The sequence below is a fragment of the Triticum dicoccoides genome, chromosome 7A (assembly GCF_002162155.2).
Source record: "Triticum dicoccoides isolate Atlit2015 ecotype Zavitan chromosome 7A, WEW_v2.0, whole genome shotgun sequence".
In the NCBI taxonomy this organism is placed as follows: domain Eukaryota; kingdom Viridiplantae; phylum Streptophyta; class Magnoliopsida; order Poales; family Poaceae; genus Triticum; species Triticum dicoccoides.
The window spans coordinates 609,645,890-609,665,809 of NC_041392.1; the positions used below are offsets into that span (position 1 = coordinate 609,645,890).

At 41.5% G+C, this 19,920-nt stretch overlaps 1 pseudogene; it reads left to right on the forward strand.

Annotated features, from left to right (window-relative positions):
- The first annotated feature begins 7,057 nt into the window (after positions 1-7,057).
- Positions 7,058-9,844, forward strand: LOC119333694 (annotated as a pseudogene).
- The last annotated feature ends 10,076 nt before the right edge of the window (positions 9,845-19,920 follow it).

Here is a 19,920-nt window from a genome sequence, read left to right on the forward strand (position 1 = left end):
TCTATGGGCCATAGAAACAATGGGCCTTCAACGGGCCATAGAAACAATGGGCCTTCTGCGGGCCGTATTATCAATGGGCCTTATACGGGTCGTATAATCGATTGGCCAAACATGGGCCAAACAGACCGCATTATGGCCGTAAACGGGCTAGAGTTGGAATCGTCCGTTCATGGGCCGACCATAACGGGCCATCATTAATAGGCCGTATTTGAGGACACTATGAAATCGGCCCAATGTATTAACGGACCACAAACGGGCCGACTGTAACCACAGGCTGAATTTGGCTCACAAGCAGAAAATGACAGTAATGCGCCGTAAGTAAACGAATGCTGGAAATGAGCCCAAGAATAAATGGGCTATGAGAAGGCCAAAAGATAACATGGGCTGGAAACGGCCCAACGGAATAACGGCCCGTTAATGGGTATAAAGTGATACACTGTTCATTACGGGACAGTTTGACCACAGGCCGTTAATGGGTGTAAAGTGATACACTGTTCATTACAGGCCAGTTTCACCATGGGCCGTTAGTAGGCCAAGAATTACATAGGGCCTCATATGGGCCGAAAGACGTCATGGGCCATACATGGGCCTTAAGTGAAAATGGGCTGGAATCATATTGGATGGCCCAGATGACGCTACTGGGCCTAATCCGAATAGGGTGTAACGGGCCTTGGGTTAGCGGGCTGTAAATGGGCTATATTCGAACAAGCCATTAATAGGCTTTCCATGGGCCGGCCCGCTAGCTTTTGACCAAGTCAAACGGGACGGCCTTTTCACAGGAATGGGCCTCTGTTGGGCTGTGCCACGTGTCGACGTATCATAGGCGCCTTCCGTCCAATGAGTGGTTGACATCTGTCCCAACGATGAGCCGACACATGTTTCCTCCAGCCAATGATGATTTTACACATGGAAAATCCCCATTGTTCGGGGCTGTTAACGGGTTATCAGATCCAAAACCCGACCTGATAGCTTAACGGCGTTCCATTACGGTGGATGCCACGTGTCGGTCACCCTTGAGGAAAGCACTACTGTGACGCGCGATCTATCGTCATGGAAGTGGACACTTCCATGATGATAATTTTGGTAATGTCATGGAACACTTCTACGACAGCACAGGTATGACTATCTTGATTCTGTCATAAATTTGTCATGGATGTACATGCATGACAAAAAAGCGACCTACTGTGACAAACACGTATCATCACGGAAGCGCATTTTTTGTAGTGGTGTGCGCTTTGGTCTCTGGTTGCCCCAGAGGTGCAGCTGGCGCGGTTTGGCTTTGCTCTTGTTTGCTGAATCGACTCTGCCGGCCTCGCCGGACCAGTAGAGGATGCTTCTTTTAGAATCCTTGCTTTGTACGTTGGCTTGGTCTTCTTGATCCGCTCCTTGATTTCATGAAGAGCGGTTGCGCTGGATTGGCCTTGCATTACACGTTGGTGCTCGACACATGATTGTCAGCATGCCTGTGTATGGGTCCGGTCAACAAATGCAAATGTTTGTTGCACTGACATATTATGACCTGATAATTCCGTATGTTTTTCAGTTCTATCTAGTCTAGGGCTTTTGTTCTTCGAACGAAGGAGCACCAGGCTCCCAAGGTCATCACTAGTTCCCGCTCTCTTCAAAAGAAAGATTAACACTTTGGTTTTCAGGATTCCTTTTACCAGGCTTCTTTGATTCAACCCAATTTTGCAGGATTTATTTTGGAGGATTTGAGTCCTTAGAAAAAAACGTGTGTAGTTTGTTTGATTTTCATCGCGTGACTTGAATTCATGGAAAACTTCCATAAGGATTTATTTTCACTCTATTTGGAGGAAAATTTTCATCCACTTCTACAATTCTTCTATTTTCCCTAGTTTTCAAACACTCATTGGTACTGAAGTTTTTGCATCTTATAAGATGAATTGTAATCCTTATGATTTTTTCTTTATTTTTGTAATTTATATGTCAAAATTAGTTTTGGATTTTTTTCTCAAAGGATCCCTTTACGCTAGGGGCTTCTTTGATTCAACCGATTTCCGTAGGATTTTTTGGGGAGGATTTTAATCTTAAGACAAATTTCCTGTCTAGTTAGTTTGATTTGAATTGTAGTATTTGAACTCAGTAAAATTTCATAAGGATTTCTATGCACACTATTTTGTAGGAAAAATTTGATCGACTGACACAATGTGAAAGATAGAGAAGAGGTGTCTAGAGGAGGGGGGATTAGACCCTTAACAAGTAAAAGTAGCATTTCTTAAGTTTCTTCAAGTTAAGGTTGACTTTAGCACATGTTAAAGGGCACACAATACATTTTACACAAGAATAGCAAGAGTATAGGTAGCGGAAAGAGTAAAACATGCAAGTGCAAGATTGTAAAAGAGATGGGAATTGGAATGAGCAAAAACAATGGAGACGTGGAGATTTTTGGCATAGTTCCGATAGGTGATGCTATCGTACGTCCACGTTAATGGAGACTTCAACCCACGGAGGGTAACGATTGCACGAGTCCATGGAGGGCTCCACCCACGAAGGGTCCACGAAGAAGCAACCTTGTCTATTCCACCATGGCTTACATCCACGAAGGACTAGCCTCACTCGGGCAGATCTTCAAGAAGTAGGCGATCTCCTTGCCCTTACAAACTCCTTGGTTCAACTCCACATGATCTTGGAGGCTCCCAAGTGACACCTAACCAATATAGAAGACACCACTCTCCAAAAGGTAATAGATGTTGTGTTGGTGATGAACTCCTTGCTCTTGTGCTTCAGATGATAGTATCCTCAACACTCAATCTCTCTCTCACAGATTTGGCTTTGGTAGAAGAAGGATTGGAATGGAAAGCAACTTGAAGAGGCTAGAAATCAAGGTTCAAATGGTAAGAATGGAATCTATTGATCTCAACACATGAGCAGGTGGTTCTTTCTCAGAAAATGAAAGATGGAAGTTGTGGTTCGTTCTGATGGCTCTCTTAATGAGTAAGAGGGGGCGGAGGGGTATAAATAACCTCCACACGAAATCCAACGGTTACACACTTTTGACCAAACTCGGTGGCACCGACTGACTGACTTGTGTCAAAATATATGAACGTTGGGGGTCTCGATGGGACCGACTAGATCATCTTGGTGAGACCGAAGTGCAATGGCAACAGCTGAACCACGTTTCGGTAATTCCGATCAGTTTCACCCGGTGATTTCGAGATGAAGTGATTTCATCACAGAAACTTTGTTAGGCCATCTTGGTGGGACCGAGAGTTGTTTCAGTTATACCAAAAAACTAGGGTTTTGGCTGTGGTAGTAGTAGGATCATCTCGGTGGATCCAGAATGGATATATCGGTGGGACCGAAATGATGAATTGGGGTTTTGGAAAGATGTGTTTTGGGAAAGTGATTGAGGGGTTTTGGAGCAATATCACTGAGCACTTGAGCAACAACCTCATCCCCTTTCAATAGTATTAGCTTTCCTAAGGGACTCAATGTATCTTGGATCACTAAACCAAAAATGTAGACTCTTGGGATAGCAAATTCTTGTCCTTCACATTTTGAAGGGGTTCCACATCTTCTTGTCCTTGCCACGCCACCACTGGACTTATCTGAAATATTCTAATAGAAATATTAGTCCAATAATATGTATGTTGACATTGATTACCAAAACACCCAAGGGAGCAAATGTGCTTTCACAATGCTTCTATTTCTTCCTGCGTTTTCACCGACCCGTTGGTAGTGAACTTTCTAGATCCCATAAGATTCATGAATATGTGATGTTCTTCCTAAAAAAAGTGTGATGTTTCCTTCATGTGTTTTTCATGTTCCCGTATTTTAGAAATAATGCAAATCTTGTGCAGCTTTGTATCATATCCAAACGGTGTACCAATTATCTTACGATTTTCTTTCTTTTCATTTATTTGTTCATTGTTGCTTATATTTTGAAATATTCTAAATATATTAAAGGACTTTGCTAGTGAAGTGTTAATCATGCATTTGAAAATGTTAAACATGTATAGAAAATTGTTAATCATGTGTACAGAAAATGTTTGTGACATTTAAAAATGTCACGTGTTTAAAAAAATGTATGTGACATTTTAAAATTTAATTTTAAAATGAAAAAATGATGTAACTCATGAACAAATGTTTCATACATTCATAAAACTGTGAATTACATTTTAGAAAATGTTCGCAACTCTCAAAATTGTGTTTGTGACATTTAAAAAAAATGTATACAATGAAAATATGTTTGCATAATATATATATATATATATATATATATACATATATATATAATTTAGAAAAAATACGTGACTTTAAAGAAAAATTCTAGGGATTAAAAAAATGTTTGTGACATTTAAAATTGTTTATACAAGTAAACAAATGTTCATGTAGGTTAAAAAAGGTTTATTTCCATTAAAAAAGTTTGTGACATTTAAAAGAAATGTTCACGTGTTTCCAAAAATGTCCTTGAAATTTTAAATGTAAAAAATGCTCATGTAGTTAGAAAATTGTTTACTACAATTAAAAAAGTACAAGATGTATTTGAAAAATGTTACAGTGTATTCAAAATATATATTTTTTAAAAAATGCATCATGTATTTGAGAAATGTCTAACGTGTATCTAAAAAGTATTTCACATGTGCGCTAAAAATGAATATTGTGTAGCAAGAAAAGGTAGACATGTGTTAAAAAACAAAATCAATAAAAACCATAAAAAACCAAAACAAACAAAACCATGAAAGGAACAATGAAAGCCAAAGTATGACGGAGAAAGAAAAACCCCAAAGAAAACAAGAGAAAAAACAAAGAAAACCAAAATATAACAAATTAAAAGTAAAAAAGCAAGGAAAACAGATGAAAAACAAAGAAAATCAAAGTATAACGAAGGAGAAAAAGAAAAAAACAAATGAAAAACAAAGAAAACCAAAGTACAATGAAGAAAATTAATAAAAACCAAATAATAACGATGAAAAAACAAAGAAAAACAAAAAAAAGATATGAAAAAGAAGAAGAAAATATAGAAGAGCGTACCAACACAACGACAACAAAGGCATCGGCGCTAATGAGTCGACCCAATTCGATCGCCCATAGGTGATACCTTATAGGAATCCATACGAGGGGGACATATATAGCCGCGTGGCATTGAGGGAAGTACGGGCGCTATGGTAGGGGAACGTGCTACAGAACAGAAAAAATATGCTACACGATCACACCCAGGAACACTATGAAGATGGCGGTAATTAGGACTAGAACCCGTTAAGCGTGTGACCCCACACGCTTGGAAATAAGTGGTCATAACCCGGAACACCTTTCGGTCAATAGTTAACATCGAGATCTAGACACCTTTATTAACTCCCCCATATTCACAAATTCTTGAATGTACCTTTATTTATGATTACCATTGCGTTTGCTTCGAGATACATTTACAAAACGCAGGGTGAGATAATTGGAATAATCGTGATCAACTCCTTGATCACTATACCTGTCATCCTCGTTACCAGTTTCGTTCTCTTTACTCATGTTAGTGTTCTGGTATCCCATTGTCACCATCACAAGTGTCTAGCCAGACGATAATGATACCAAAACATCGAGTGGCCCCAGAGAGTATCTCTCTATCGTGAGAGGAGAAAATCCCAGTCTCGAACTACCAATACCAAGACATATGTTTCTGCTATACCCAAAGTCACCTTTATTCACATCTAGTTATGGAGTGACATCCGGTAACCCCAAAGTAACCATCTGGTATGTTGGCATATGATATTCTCATGTTCTAAGTAACTGATAAATCATGAACAAGTTATATGAAAATACTGACAACATAACTACAATAATATATCTCAGTAATTCATAAGTTGGGTCTATCCAACACCACTGTTCTGCCAACAATGTGTTCTCATTATTGATAGCATCCTTGTTACAATAACAATACTCATAATCAGTAAACCAAGATCATCATTGATACATGAGCTAGCAAGACTAGGGATCATCTTGGTGTTTATGTTTCCACACATGCAATTGAGTTTTCCTTTGAATATCATATCCAAGAATCAATGCAATTATAGCATAGAAATATAAACTTAATTATGAACATGGAAATAGCATAATAACATTTATTATTTCCTCTAGGGCATATGTCCAATAGTCTTCCACTTGCACTAGCGTCAATAATCTAGTTGCATAAGTTCTCTAACACCAATGGCATTCCCGTGTTGCTTATGATTTTCTTGTGGGACTTCGTCAATGGATCTGACATCTTCGGGTCCGTGTGTATCTTGCATAGATCTGTATCTCCACGCTCCACAAAATTCATAATTTATGTGGAATCAACTTTGTATAAGTTTGAACTCTTGGTAGGACCTTGGCTTCTTGGCCTGGGCTATGGCATCACTACTCTTAATAGTGCTCCATCGGTACAAGCACAGTTGAAACCGTACCAAGCTCGGTGACGAAACTTATTTAGTTCAAATTCCCTCCATTGTCTCTTCCAAAGCGGCCATATACTTAGCCTATGTTGTAAAATCCGCCTTAGTTCTCTACTTTAGAACAATTCCAACTTATCGTGTCACTGTTCTGTGTATTCACAAAACCTTGATTGAAACTGAAGATCATCTGGACCAATGGTGAAGTTTGCATGAGTGTAACTCCTTACAATGAGCATGCATCAATGTAAAACTTTACAACGAAGCTCTTCAACATGTCTATTTACGATAAATATGTCCTTAAAACGTCTCAAGAACTTAAGGATATTTTCCGCCGCTGTAGTCCATTTGATCAACACCTTGATCATTTTGGTATCTTGCACTAACACTGAGAGAATGACACATATCTAGTTGTGTACATAGCATGGCTTATATGATAAAATCATACACAAATTTATATAGAATCTCACTCATATATTCTTGCTCATCAGTCCTCTTAGGATACTGACTCTTGCTCAAAACTTTTCATGTGACCTCGGCAAGAACACTTCTTGGTGTATACTGAACCATTTTGTATCTTGTCAATATTTCCATGTGACCTCGGCAAGAACACTTGTCGTTTTCATACTAACCTTTTAGTACTCCATCAATATATGTTGAGGTTGTTCAGGGGGATGGCTGCTATGGAGATGGCGATGTGTGACCTCGTGTGTTGCTCTTCTGGTGTTGGGCCTTTTATAAAGATTGTTTAGGTGGAACCGACACACAGTTGGTAGCTAGTCCATACGAATGGCAATGGTCATATGGAACACCATCTTTCGTGATGGTCCAGGAGCGTGTTTGAGGAAAAAACACGCATACTATACAAGTATCAAGTTCATCTATTTCGGCGTTGTTATGCTAAAGTGCTAAAATTTCTGGATTACACTCACATTCTATATTGTGATGTGTGTTCTTTTCTGTATTGTGATGTAGAAACACTGGCTGCCAGCGCAGAAGTTATCTCATGATGAAGAGGGTTCTCAACATTATGCCAGCATGAATGATTATTTGAGATGATTGAATCATCATACAAGGAAACCAATGCTAAATCCAATAATCGTCCGACAACAACCCAAACGTAGTTCAGACATGGGGTTGCCGCTGCTATCTGGGATAAGTACCCCAGCATGGTGTGGCCACATGTGGACGGAAGTTTGATATCTCCTTTTTATTTATCCGGTATTGGAACAAGAAAGGGTATCCCACACCTATTTCTCCAGAGGTGACCCTGAGTATCGAACCCACAAGAGGAAGATTCCCTTGAAGGAATGGTCTCTAGCAAGCTTTTGCCAAAGTGTCAAATATAGCTTTTGTCCGGATCAGCAAACAAATTGTGATTCAACACTTATAATAAAAAGAAGGTAAGGGGATGAGGTCTTAATGCTTACAACCATGTATTGGTGTTGGGATAAAACATGATATTAGATTGTGCTTGGGAAGTCACCCATCAAGAGGTACTTGCTTCGTATCGGAGTGGGGGATGTGTCCAAATAACAACTAGACCAACACTAGTACTGCATCAAGAATCAGTTGTCCTACTGAAGGCCCTATCTGTCTCACGGGGTTGCCCCGATAATTAAGATAATAGTATCAGACAAAAGCATTGGACGTTTAATGACTACACCTCATGAATCCCCAAGGATGTGATCCATGTTACCCTACTAAACCTTACTATCGCAGGTGTTCGGTATAACACTTCATGGTCCCATTGCTCCTAGCCTCACCGATGCTCAATTTCCATGATCCTAGGTACCTACGGGGATGAAGATCGCAGACAAGACAAGAGATACTTCACGAAAAAAATATTTCACACATAGGAGACATTGTGCCAAAGACTTCCATTGATCCCTTCATCAAATACCCAGGGTTGCAAGGCTCATGCCTCACCCCATACCTTACCGAACTACTCACACATGGAGATCATATTGCAAGAAGAAAACATTGAAGAACACATCTTGGGATTGATTGATTGCAATATGTCTTACAATGGATGCCTTGTACGATGCACAATTACAAGTATGAACTAGATGAGATAGCACTATGGTGGTGGGGATAGCTATGGAGGTGAAAATGGCGGCGGCTATGGTTTGTGGATGACGATCATGATGAACATGTTTTGGCTGTGCTCGACGCTCCTCTATCTCTTGTTATGTTGACATTTTGACAGGGTCCCCTTTATAAAAGTTGTTTAGGTGGACGACCTGCCTCGGTTTCCACGCCAAAAGACCGCTCATGTGAGCACGTGCGGTCGCATGGAATGCCGTCTTTGGCTCTGGCGGCCTTCTGACGCCTCCTGGTGACTTATTTCTTCTCCATTTCCCTTCCTATCCCCCACACCATTTCTTCCCTTTTTAGCCCATTTCTTGTGGAAAAAATATCAAAGAGAGGATTTGTGGAATCCTTTGCATTCATTAGTCATTATGGTAATATCAGAGCGCATATTTCTCTTTTAATGAAATCATTCTGTTTAGACAAGGTTGGAATGAGTGTAAAAATATCACTCATCGAAGTTCAACTACCTCTGCTATGTGGTACAATTACCCCGGAAAGCCGTGGGGACAAGTGGGGGAGAGTTCGGCCGGAGCACGAGTTTCTAAGACTAATGCAAGCCCACATCCAATTTTTATACATGGTACCAAGTCCATCTGGGGTCGGTACAAGGAGATCCCATGGTACTATAATGAGAACCTGTCATACAAACGCAAGGTGCTACCTACAAAGGACAAAGCACTTGATTTTCATCAAACCGGGGAGGGAGAAAACCAGTCTTATTGAAGCAACGGACAAGATTGTCATCAACCTAGAGAGCGATGATATGCATAAAGACACCATGACGACATGCAAGCTGTAATTACTCCGTAGAAAGACACAATGGACAAGGTGGACACCACAATTACTCTGCCGAAAGACACCATGGATGGGGCGCATGCCACAGTTACTCCGCGTGAAGTAAATGAGGTGTCTACTGTAGCCATGAGTGATGGTTATATGATGGATCTAGCAGGTAGTGCCCTGCTTGACGGTATAGAAAACTACGACCCCGCTGGAGAGAATGTGCAGTCTAAGCCTTTCAATGACTGGGATTGGGAAGAGGTGTGGAAATTCTAGACGAACCAGATGGGATGGGGGAGGAGTAGCAACTCCTTGAACTAGTGGATCTACTCCAGGTAGATGGCTTTTCACCAGAGGAGCTGCTCTAGGAAGATGAAGCCTGGAACTAGGCACTTTAGTAGGCAAACCCGGTAAACGTCGTCGAGGACGCACCCATGTCTTAAGAACCTGCCGCTGGAGACACCCCGGTGTATGATCCCGCGAACTAGTTTGATGTCATCGACAATGTGTTCTGGCTCTTGAGCCCCCATTTTGCAGGCAATGACTACGACATGCCTTTCTTGGCCCGCCGGAAGAGGGGTAACTGAAGAACTATTTTTATCTTAATAATAATAAGACTAGTGAACAATATAAGCAATAAGGGTTCTTGACGAGAAATACCTGGGAGATATATGGGAGTGCTGCTGATGCTCGAACATGTTTCCGGTGCTCTATGCCAGTTGGTTAAACCCATTCACTAAGTGGTCGTGTTATGACACATATAAGCTTCCACACTTTTACAAATTATATCTTTCTCTGTGATGCATCATGACCTAATAATTCTGTATGTTTGTTAGTTCTATCTAGTCTACGGTTTTTGTTCTTCGAACGATGAAGCACCAACCTCCCAAGTTCATCACTTGTTCTCTCTCTCTATCTGCAAAACAAAGAACTACTAACATTTTCAAGATTCCTTTTGCCAGGATCCTTTGATTCAACCCAATTTCACAGGTTTATATTGGAGAATTTGAGTCCTTAGAACATGTGTAGTTTGTTTGATTTCAATCACGTGATTTGAATTCATAGAAAATTTCCGTAAGGTTTATTTGCACTCGGTTTGGAGGAAAGTGTTCATCCACTTGTACAACTCTTCTATTTTCCCTGGTTTTCAAACACTCATTGGTACTGAAGTTTTTACATCTTATAAGATGACTTGGAATCCTTATGATTTTTTTCTTTGTTTGCTTTGATTTATATGTCAAAATCATTTTAGGATTTTTCTCGAAGGATCCCTTTACACCAGGCTTCCTCGATTCAACCGATTTCCGTAGGATTTTTTGGGAGAATTTGAATCTTAAAAAAATCATGTTTAATATGTTAGATTTGCATTGCATGATTTGGACTCGTAGAAAAATTCCATAAGTATTTCTTTACACACTATTTTATAGGAAAAAATTTATCTAGTAACACAATGCTTCTGTTTCTTCGAGTGGTCTTCACAGACCCATTGGTAGTGAACTTTTTAGATCCTATAAGATTCATGAATACGTGTATGTTCTACCTCAAAAAAGTGTGATATTCCCTTTATGCGTTTTTCATGCTCCTGTATTGTAGAAATAATGTAAATCTTGTGCAACTTTGTATCAGATCCAAATGGTATACCTATTACTTATGGGTATTTATTTATATTTTCTAATATTCTAAATATATTACAAGAAGTATCTACATAAAAAATGAAAAGTGTCAATCATGCATTTGAAAATGTCAAACATGTATAGAAAATTGTTAATCATATGTATGGAAAATGTTTGTGACATTTAAAAAAGTCAAGTGTTATTAAAAAAATGCAAGTGACATTTTAAAATGTAAAAAATAATGTAATTCGTAAATAATTTTTTTGTACATTCAAAAAGCTATAACTTACATTTCAAAAAGTGCTCACGAGTTTGAAATTTTTGATTTTTACATTTAAAAAACATTGTATACAATGAAACAATGTTTGCATTATATAATTTTTATAGAATTTAGAAAATGTACATGGCATTTTAAAGGAAAATCCCCGTGCTTAAAAAAGTGTATGTGACATTTTAAAATGTTTATACAAGTACACAAATGTTCTATGTTAAAAAAGGTTTATTTCCATTAAAAATGTATGTGAAATTTTGAAGAAATATTCACACGTTTCCAAAAAATGTCATGAATTAAAAAAAACTATTTATACAATGTAAAAAATGATCATGTTGGTAGGAAAATGTTTACTACAATTAAAAAGTACAACATGTATTTGAAAAATGTTACCATGTATTCAAAAAAGTGTTCAAAACATGTATTTTTTAAAATCATATGATGTATTTGAAAAATGTCTAACGTGTATCTTGAAAATGTTAGGCAAACTCAAAACTCGCAATAGTAGCATAATGATATTATGCTTAATTCCTACTGCTTGAATAAAAGTGGAATTGGCCATATTCAATCTAATCATAAACAAACTTAGTGATAGTGGAAACACTAGCACCTAGATCACATAAAGCGCTAAATTTATTCAAACCAATCCCAATATATATAGTAGGCTCAAGAACCTCTTCTTTCTTAGCTGGCAACTTACTATACAACTTCTTTCTTTCATCATCTAACTCATGTACCTTGGTTGCAACTTGATCAACAAAGACATTATATGCCTTATCATTTGTTACCTCGGGTAATGGGTGCTTCATTGCTATCATCTTCATGAAGTCTGCAATGGTATACGTGTATTCTGGCATATGGCTTTTATCAGGCTCATCTGCATTTCCTTCATCATTTCTCATCATTTTGACATCTTCAACAAGGTTAGGTTTCAGTTTACCTGCAAACTTGGCTAGGATTAAAGTTTGTCTCTCTGCAATTTTAGTCACTTGTGCTTCCATATTCTTGGTCCTTCCATCAAGAATCTGCACATCATTTGTTAGTCCAACAATCTTACCGATCAGCTGACCAAGTAAGTTATCCTGATCTTCAGGATATTTTTGAAGGTGTCATTCTACTCATTTTGGCTAGCAATAAAAAAATCAGAGTGTCTTCAAGAGTATTTCTATTGCTATTGCTGGCTCAAGTGAAATTGTTGGGTGCTCCACTATTATTAGGATAAGGTAGTGTAGGAGCATACCCATTATTTCTATCGTTGGGATTATAGCTATTGTGAGCAATGAAATTAACATCATTCACTTTTTTACCAGTGATGTCATTCATGTGTACCTCTTCTTTACCTTTTATGACGAAGTTGAGTTTATCAAGTTTATCGATCAACTCTGTACTCTTTTCTTCAGCCGCATTGACTCTTTTGGTGTTAGTTATTTCAACATGCCATTGGGCATGGTTCTCTTTATATTATCAAGTAGCTTCTTGACATCATCTATGGGCTTACCCATAATAGTTCCTCATGCAGCTGTTGCTACTTGTGAGCTGCGTTGGGATTTCCCCGAAGAGGAGAGGATGATGCAGTAAAGTAGATATAAGTATTTCCCTCAGTTATGAAACCAAGGTTATCAATCTAGTAGGTAAACCAAGCAACACTATGTAAACAACACCTATACACAAACAACAAATACTTGCAACCCAACGCGTAGAGGGGTTGTCAATCCCTTAATGTTTATGAGCAAGATTAAATTGTATAGGTTTTGATAGATAGATCTAACTAAAATACAAAATAAAAAAATAAAAATTGTAGCAAGGTATTTTTTGTTTTAATATATGATAGAAAATTAATCCAGGGGCATAGTTCTCACTAGAGGCTTCTCTCAAGAAAATAGCATACGATGTGTAAACAAATTACTGTTGGGCAATTGACAGAAAAGAAAATAATTATGACGATAACCAAGGCAATGATCATGTATATAGGCATCACGACCAAGATTAGTAGACCGACTCCTGCCTCCATCTACTACTATTACTCCACACATTGACCGTTATCTAGCATGCATCTAGTGTAGTAAGTTCGTTGAAAAATGGAGTAATGCTTTAAGAAAAATGACATTATGTAGACAAGCTAAATTCATGTATGAATAAACCACATCTTTTTATCCTTAATAGCAATGATACATACGTGTCATGCCCCTTTCTATCACTGGGATTGAGCACCGCAAGATCAGATCCATTACAAAGCACCTCATCCCATGACAAGATAAATCAATCTAGTTGGCCAAACCAAACCAATAAATCAGAGAAGAAATACAAAGCTACAATAATCATGCATTTAAAAATCATTGTATACAATGAAAAAATGTCTGCATGATAGTTTTTTTTACAGAATTTAGAAAATGTACATGACATTTTAAATAAAAATCCCCGTGATTAAAAAAAGTGTGTGTGACATTTAAAAAATATTTATACAAGTACACAAATGTTCTTGTAGGTTTATACATGTACACAAATGTTCTTGTAGATTTGATCATATGCTCACAATTCATCGGATCCCAACAAACACATTTGTTGGGGATATAACTCCGAGGTGTGACCCGCCCAGGAGGGGCCGGGTTACACCGTTGGCGGCTTAATATGGAGAAGGCCCAAGAAGGTCCAAGAAGACGAAGCATAAAGATAGGCGGTGGCTTAAGAGGCGGGCCTAGTGGAGGCCCAAGACGTGAAGGTGTTAGCCACCCGATGGTGACTTGCCTGGTAAGGCAAGGGGACTTAGAAACCGAGCTGGTCACATTGTGTGATCCAGCTTGGACTCTTGTAAGCCTCGGAGCCTTGACCTGTGTATATAAAGGCGAGACCCGGGGGCGGTTAACTCAAGAAATAACTGGTCGATACCTAGGTCAAGCATAATCGCTCCCTTGTAATCGAGACTCAAGCAATACAACTAGAAGTAGGACATAGGCTTTTACCTCGTTGTGAGGGGCCGAACCTGGGTAAACCTCTATGTCCCTTGTTCCGTTCAACCCCTTCGAGCTAACCTACATTGTGATGGCTCCACACCTAAGTCCTTTCACAAGGGCACCTACCGTGTTAAATCCACGATAGTTGGTGCCCACCATGGGGCCAGAGCATGGTGGTTTCGAGTTCTTGAAGGGCAACTTCTTAGGGATGGAAGGATACGTCATGGGCCAGATGACTAAGATTCATCATGGCTAGATCTACATCGGCGCGTTGGCTGGGGCCCTGAGGCCGACTCAATCGAGTACGGGTACTGGGTCCCCTTTGGAGGAATTCACATCTTCATCGGCAAGATCGGCGAGTCAGAGCCTGATCCGGACACCTGCACGGACATCATCGAGACGGCTCAGTGCGCGTGACCTGCCAGGGGTCAACCCGGCCAGAAGCACATTTTTGTTGGCTTTGTTAATGGGGCGGATATTTAGGAAGGTTCTGCATCTGGTGGAGAGACGATCATCTATTCAGGTGATGAGTCATCGGCCGGAGAAACCTATCAGCTTCAGGATGGCGGGCTTGGGGGCTATTCCAGTGGTGACAGTATTCCGGACCCTTATGAGCTGCCGAGGAGGGCTGCTATTTTTATGGCTGGTATGCAACCAATGGTAAACTCATCAACATCTGCTGCTATGACATCCGGTTCAACTACTGCTGCGACAGCTGGGGCGAGCGGCTCTGTTCGACCACCGACTCAGGTTTTATCTGAGCTCTTGGGCACCCTGACGGCTCTGTCAGCCACAGAGGTGACTCTAGCGAATGAAGCACAACATAATGTAGAAGTTGCAAAGGTGCAAGATGAGGTGGCCAAAGCCCAAGAGGATCTTAATGCAGAGAACGCCAGGATGACGACGAAGCGAGCTTCGATGGATGCCGAGTCACAACGGATAAGGGCAGAAGCTTTCCGCCTAAGTCTAGATCAGAATGCATCCAATGTTGTTCTTCGAAGAAGGCACCAGAGCCACCTAGCTTCGCAGTTTGAGGGGTGGAATCTTTTTAACACACCCGGGGCAGGAACGAGTAACCCTCCTGTTGTAACCCGGGCTGCTGAGGCGCCAGGGACCAGAGTGGTGGCCCGGCCTCGTGTGTCACACCCGCCTCGTATGGTTCTTACCCCACCTCAACGGGTTCCAACACCCTCTGGCCATTATTCTAACCCAGTGGGTAACACGATAGAAGCGGCTACACGACTGGCGGCTATCTCGATTGAGGGTGAGTCTCCAGCGGCGATAGAGACCCGGAACACGGTGGAGCTTCTTTAGATGGCTGTGGCATAGCAAGCGGCTTATTCATACAGCCGTGAGCGTGTTCACTCAACTCCTCGCCCAAGACAAAGCTACAATAGGCATATTGAATTGCCGACGGTTTCCAGCAGCGAGTGGCGTTGTAATCCGCCTCGTAATGATGACCCGCCCCATGGACATAACCCACCCCGTGATGATAATAATGCTCAGGCCCTTCTAGAACAGGCTAGAACCCGTCGTGAGGTGGAATTGGTGGCTCAATTGGGGGCTCATCAGCAATTTCCATTAAACCCTTCAACATCTTGAAAGTGCATTATATCGACTAGAGGGGGGTGAATAGGCGATTTTTACAAATTCGTCACTAAGGAATTTCAGGGTGAAGAAATTCCTAAGTCACAAACAACTAGCAGTGGAATAAGTACTCAGATGCAAGCGTAACAGAGCAGTAGCACATTCATCATGATGAAATGAGAACAAGCACAAAGTACAAGTAGCGTAATCACAGAATAAGCAGGCTGAAGACAAACTGACTGAAGAAATAGGATTGAGGAAAGTGAGAAAGTCTTCAGTCAAAGTCTTCAAATAGTAATGATCAATTACTTCTACACAAAAATGAGGAAATGAAAGGGTTGAGGAAATAGAACCAGTAGCTCGGTGAAGACAGTGATTTGGTAGACTAGTTCCAACTACTGTGACAGTCGTACGTCTGGTTGTAGCGGCTGGGTATTTAAACCTGAGGACACATAGTGCTGGACACACAGTCCTCACTGTATTCTCCTTGAGCTAAGGTCACACAGACCTCGTCCAATCACTCGTGGTAAGTCTTCAGCTGACTTCCAAACCTTCACAGACTCGGTCACTCAGCGATCCACAATTTCCTCTTGGATGCTCTAGACCATGACGCCTAACCGTCTGGAGGATGCACATTCCTCAAAGGTAACAAGCTTTGGTTCGACACAAGAACAATCTCTTTAGTGATGCTCAATCACTTTGGGTTTGTAGGTGTTTGGGTTTGGTTTTTGGGGTTTTTCCTCACTTGATGATTTTCGCTCAAAGTTCTCGGAGGATGGGATGCTCTCAATGACAAGTGTCAGTTTCCCGCGGAGCAGCCAACCAGCTAGTGGTTGTAGGGGGAGGCTATTTATAGCCTAGGGAGTAGCCCGACATGATAAGACATAAATGCCCTTCAATCATATGACTATTAGGTGGGTAGATATTTTGGGACAACTAGCGCATAGCATAGCAACGGTCGGAAATTTGGCCATCAAATTCCTCAGGGCTATCATGTCCTCACTTGTAGGCAATCCGAACTGGCAAATTCCTAACTCAGTCAGAACAAATTCCTCAAAGACCAGAAGATCTTCGTCTCTGTCACTAAAGAAATTGACTGAACTGTATGAGATTTCCAGTGGCTTCGCTCAAAAGGATTCGTAGGTGTAGGATTTTGAGATGAGCATCACTTGGAAACTTTTCCTTAGTTTTACCTCAACCCCCTTTAACAGTTGTAACGCCCCGGATACAACTTTCCATATTTGTAACTGCGACTCTTGCCTTTTCCAGAGATGTGATATGTTATTCTTTCGTGGTTGGGTTTTTGTCTTCGTTTCGCATTTTTTTCATGTAATGCATTTTATATCATGTCATCATGTGCACCACATTTGCATTCGTTTTCGTCTCATGCATCCGAGCATTTTCCCCGCTGTCCGTTTCGCAATCCGACACTCTCACATGCACCCGATGCACCCCTCTTGTCTCTTTTCGTGAGCAGGAGTTAAACATTCTTGGAATGGGCCGGGATTTGTCAAGTGGCCTTGGTGTATCACCGGTAGACCGTCTGTCAAATTTTTTCCATTTGGAGGGCCCCAACAGGTAACCGGGTAACCGCAAAAGCCTCTTTTGTGGTGCAGCCCAACACCTGTCCAAAACAGCCCAATAACCCATCTAAGCCACCTCCATGTTCTCCCTCGTCGGATCACGATCGTGTGGGCGAAAACCGCACCCCATTTGGACATTCCTACCTCCCTCTACCTATATATATGTGTCTCCCCTGAAATTTCGCAGTACAAACCCTAGCTTCTTCCTCCTCCCGCCGACGGACATGTCCGCGGCCACCGGACACGTCCAGCGCCGCCCCCCTCAGTGAATCGCGAGCCGCCACGTCGCCATGCTCTCTCTCCTCGCGCCGCCAGCCCGTAGGGCCCGTGCCAGGCCCGCCCGGGCCCGAACCGCCGCCGCCGGGCCCGAGCGCCCGCGCCGCTCGCGCCTTCCCTCCACCCACGTCCGTCTCCGGCCGCCGCGCGCCGCCGCCAGCGCCTAGTGCTGCCCTGGCCCCGCACCTTGCCGAATCTGCGAGCCGCGCCGCCTGACCTTCGCTTGCTCCGCCCGACCCCGCCGCCTTTGCCCGTCGCCGGCGACCAACTCCGGCGACCGGCTCCGCCATCGACCACTCCCCTCACCCGCGCCCCGTTGCCGGCGTTCGACCGTCAACCGCCACTGCCTTCGAGTCGACCGGGGAGGAGCCCCGATCCTCCTACGCGTTGACCTCGGCCTGCTTGCTGCGGGCCCAGCTAGCCTGATCCACCAAGCCGGCCCTTGGGCCGCTAGGTGAGCGCCACCACTCTATTCCCCTCCCGAGCACTGGTTATGCCATCTGACGCTCGGACCTCCTTTTTTCACTAAGTACCGGAAGTCCATGTTATTTTATGTCCTTTTCATCATGCTATATCTCGATGACCGTGGCTCCAAATCATGCATATGATATGTCAAATTGTTCGTCTCGTTGAGCTCCTCATGTTAGCAACATTTGCATGCATGTTACTATGCATTATGATGCCATTTTCATTGTTGCAAGAGTTCTATAAAATGTTAACTACTGGTACTTATCAGATCATGAGGTTTTGTCATTTTTCTTACATTTGATGTGTGCATTAATTGGGCATGAGGTCTACATGTGCTTTGAACTACATCATGCCATCTTTACAGAGGTGCAAGCCTTGTATTTTTTTGATCTATGTGGTGACTAGCACAAGCATGCAAACTAGGCTCCATGATGTTGCTGTTTTCAGGGACTTAGGATTTTGCTAAGTCCTTTTCCTACTGTTATTTTGATGCCATGTAAACTTAATGCTACAGTGAGATCCATTCTTATTTTGGGATACTTCAGTAAGGATGTTTTGAAGATGTGGTTATGCTATATCCATTCATGCCCCTGGTTTCAATTATGGAGTGCTATATCATGTCATTTGCTTGCTCTACTTTTGCTATAAAATGTTCCTGTTAGATTGTTAACATGTTAATCAATATTGCCATGGTTGTTGCTAGTGATCCATGCATCCTATGAACTTGCTCTTGCCATGGTTAGCTTCATGAACATGTCATCTTGCTGTTGGTATGCTTATGTTGTCATTTAATCCTTTGTGGTGAGTGGCATGAGCTCGCAAAGTTATTATCTTGAATCTGTTTATGCCATGCTCTGTTTTTCTTCTAAGTCTGAAACTGTTAATAAAACTTGCTATGTTTACATGGGTGCCATCGTATCTTCTATGCCTTTTTGGCTCATGTACAGTAAGGGACTTTGGTTCTATGCATTGAGTAGAATCATTCCATGCCTTTATTTGCTATGATATATTCCTGTAGCATGATGTTTGCTTGCTGTAAACATTGCTTCCTGATGTTGTTTTTGACATGTTAGTATTTTCACTAAGTCTGTGAAGCTGATATCTTTTGCACTTTAGCCATGCTTATTTGAACCTGTTCTAGTGTGATTTAGCCATAGCTCAGTGTTCATGTTTTGTCAAGTGTCTCTTGTATATCACTTCCATATGCTTTGTTGATATGTTGGGGTGCAGTAGCTTAGTTTCTTGTTGCATCCTATGTGGCATCATGCTGTTAATCACAATTTTGCACCATTCTTCTTTTGCTTGCCATTTGCAAACCATGCATCCGTTTCCGGTGATCTTTATATCGATTTCAACTGAAATCATCTCATCTTTCCAGCGGCATACTTGGTTTGCCAAGTTGATGCCTTGATCATGATTTCCCTTCCGGAGCACGCATATGCATTGCATATCATATCTTGCATATCATGCCATGTTTTGCATCATGTTGCTTGTGCATTGCACCGTGATTGATTGCTGTTCCATTGGTTGTGTTCTTGCTTTGGGTAGAGCTGGGAGACGAGTACGCGATGAGGAACCTGTTGAGTACGCTTTCGAGGATCAAGCTTTCGACAACTCTGAGTACATTGCAGGCAAGATGATCATACCCTCGAAATCACTTCTGTCTTTGCTTTGCTAGTTGTTCGTTCTATCTCTATGTCGCGCTACCTACCGCTTGCTATATCATGCCTCCCATATTGCTATGTCAAGCCTCTAACCCACCTACCTAGCAAACTGTTGCTTGGCTATGTTACCGCTTTGCTCAGCCCCTCTTATAGCGTTGTTAGTTGCAGGTGAAGTTGAAGTTTGTTCCATGTTGGGACATGGATACGTTGGGATATCACAATATCTCTTATTTTAATTAATGCATCTATA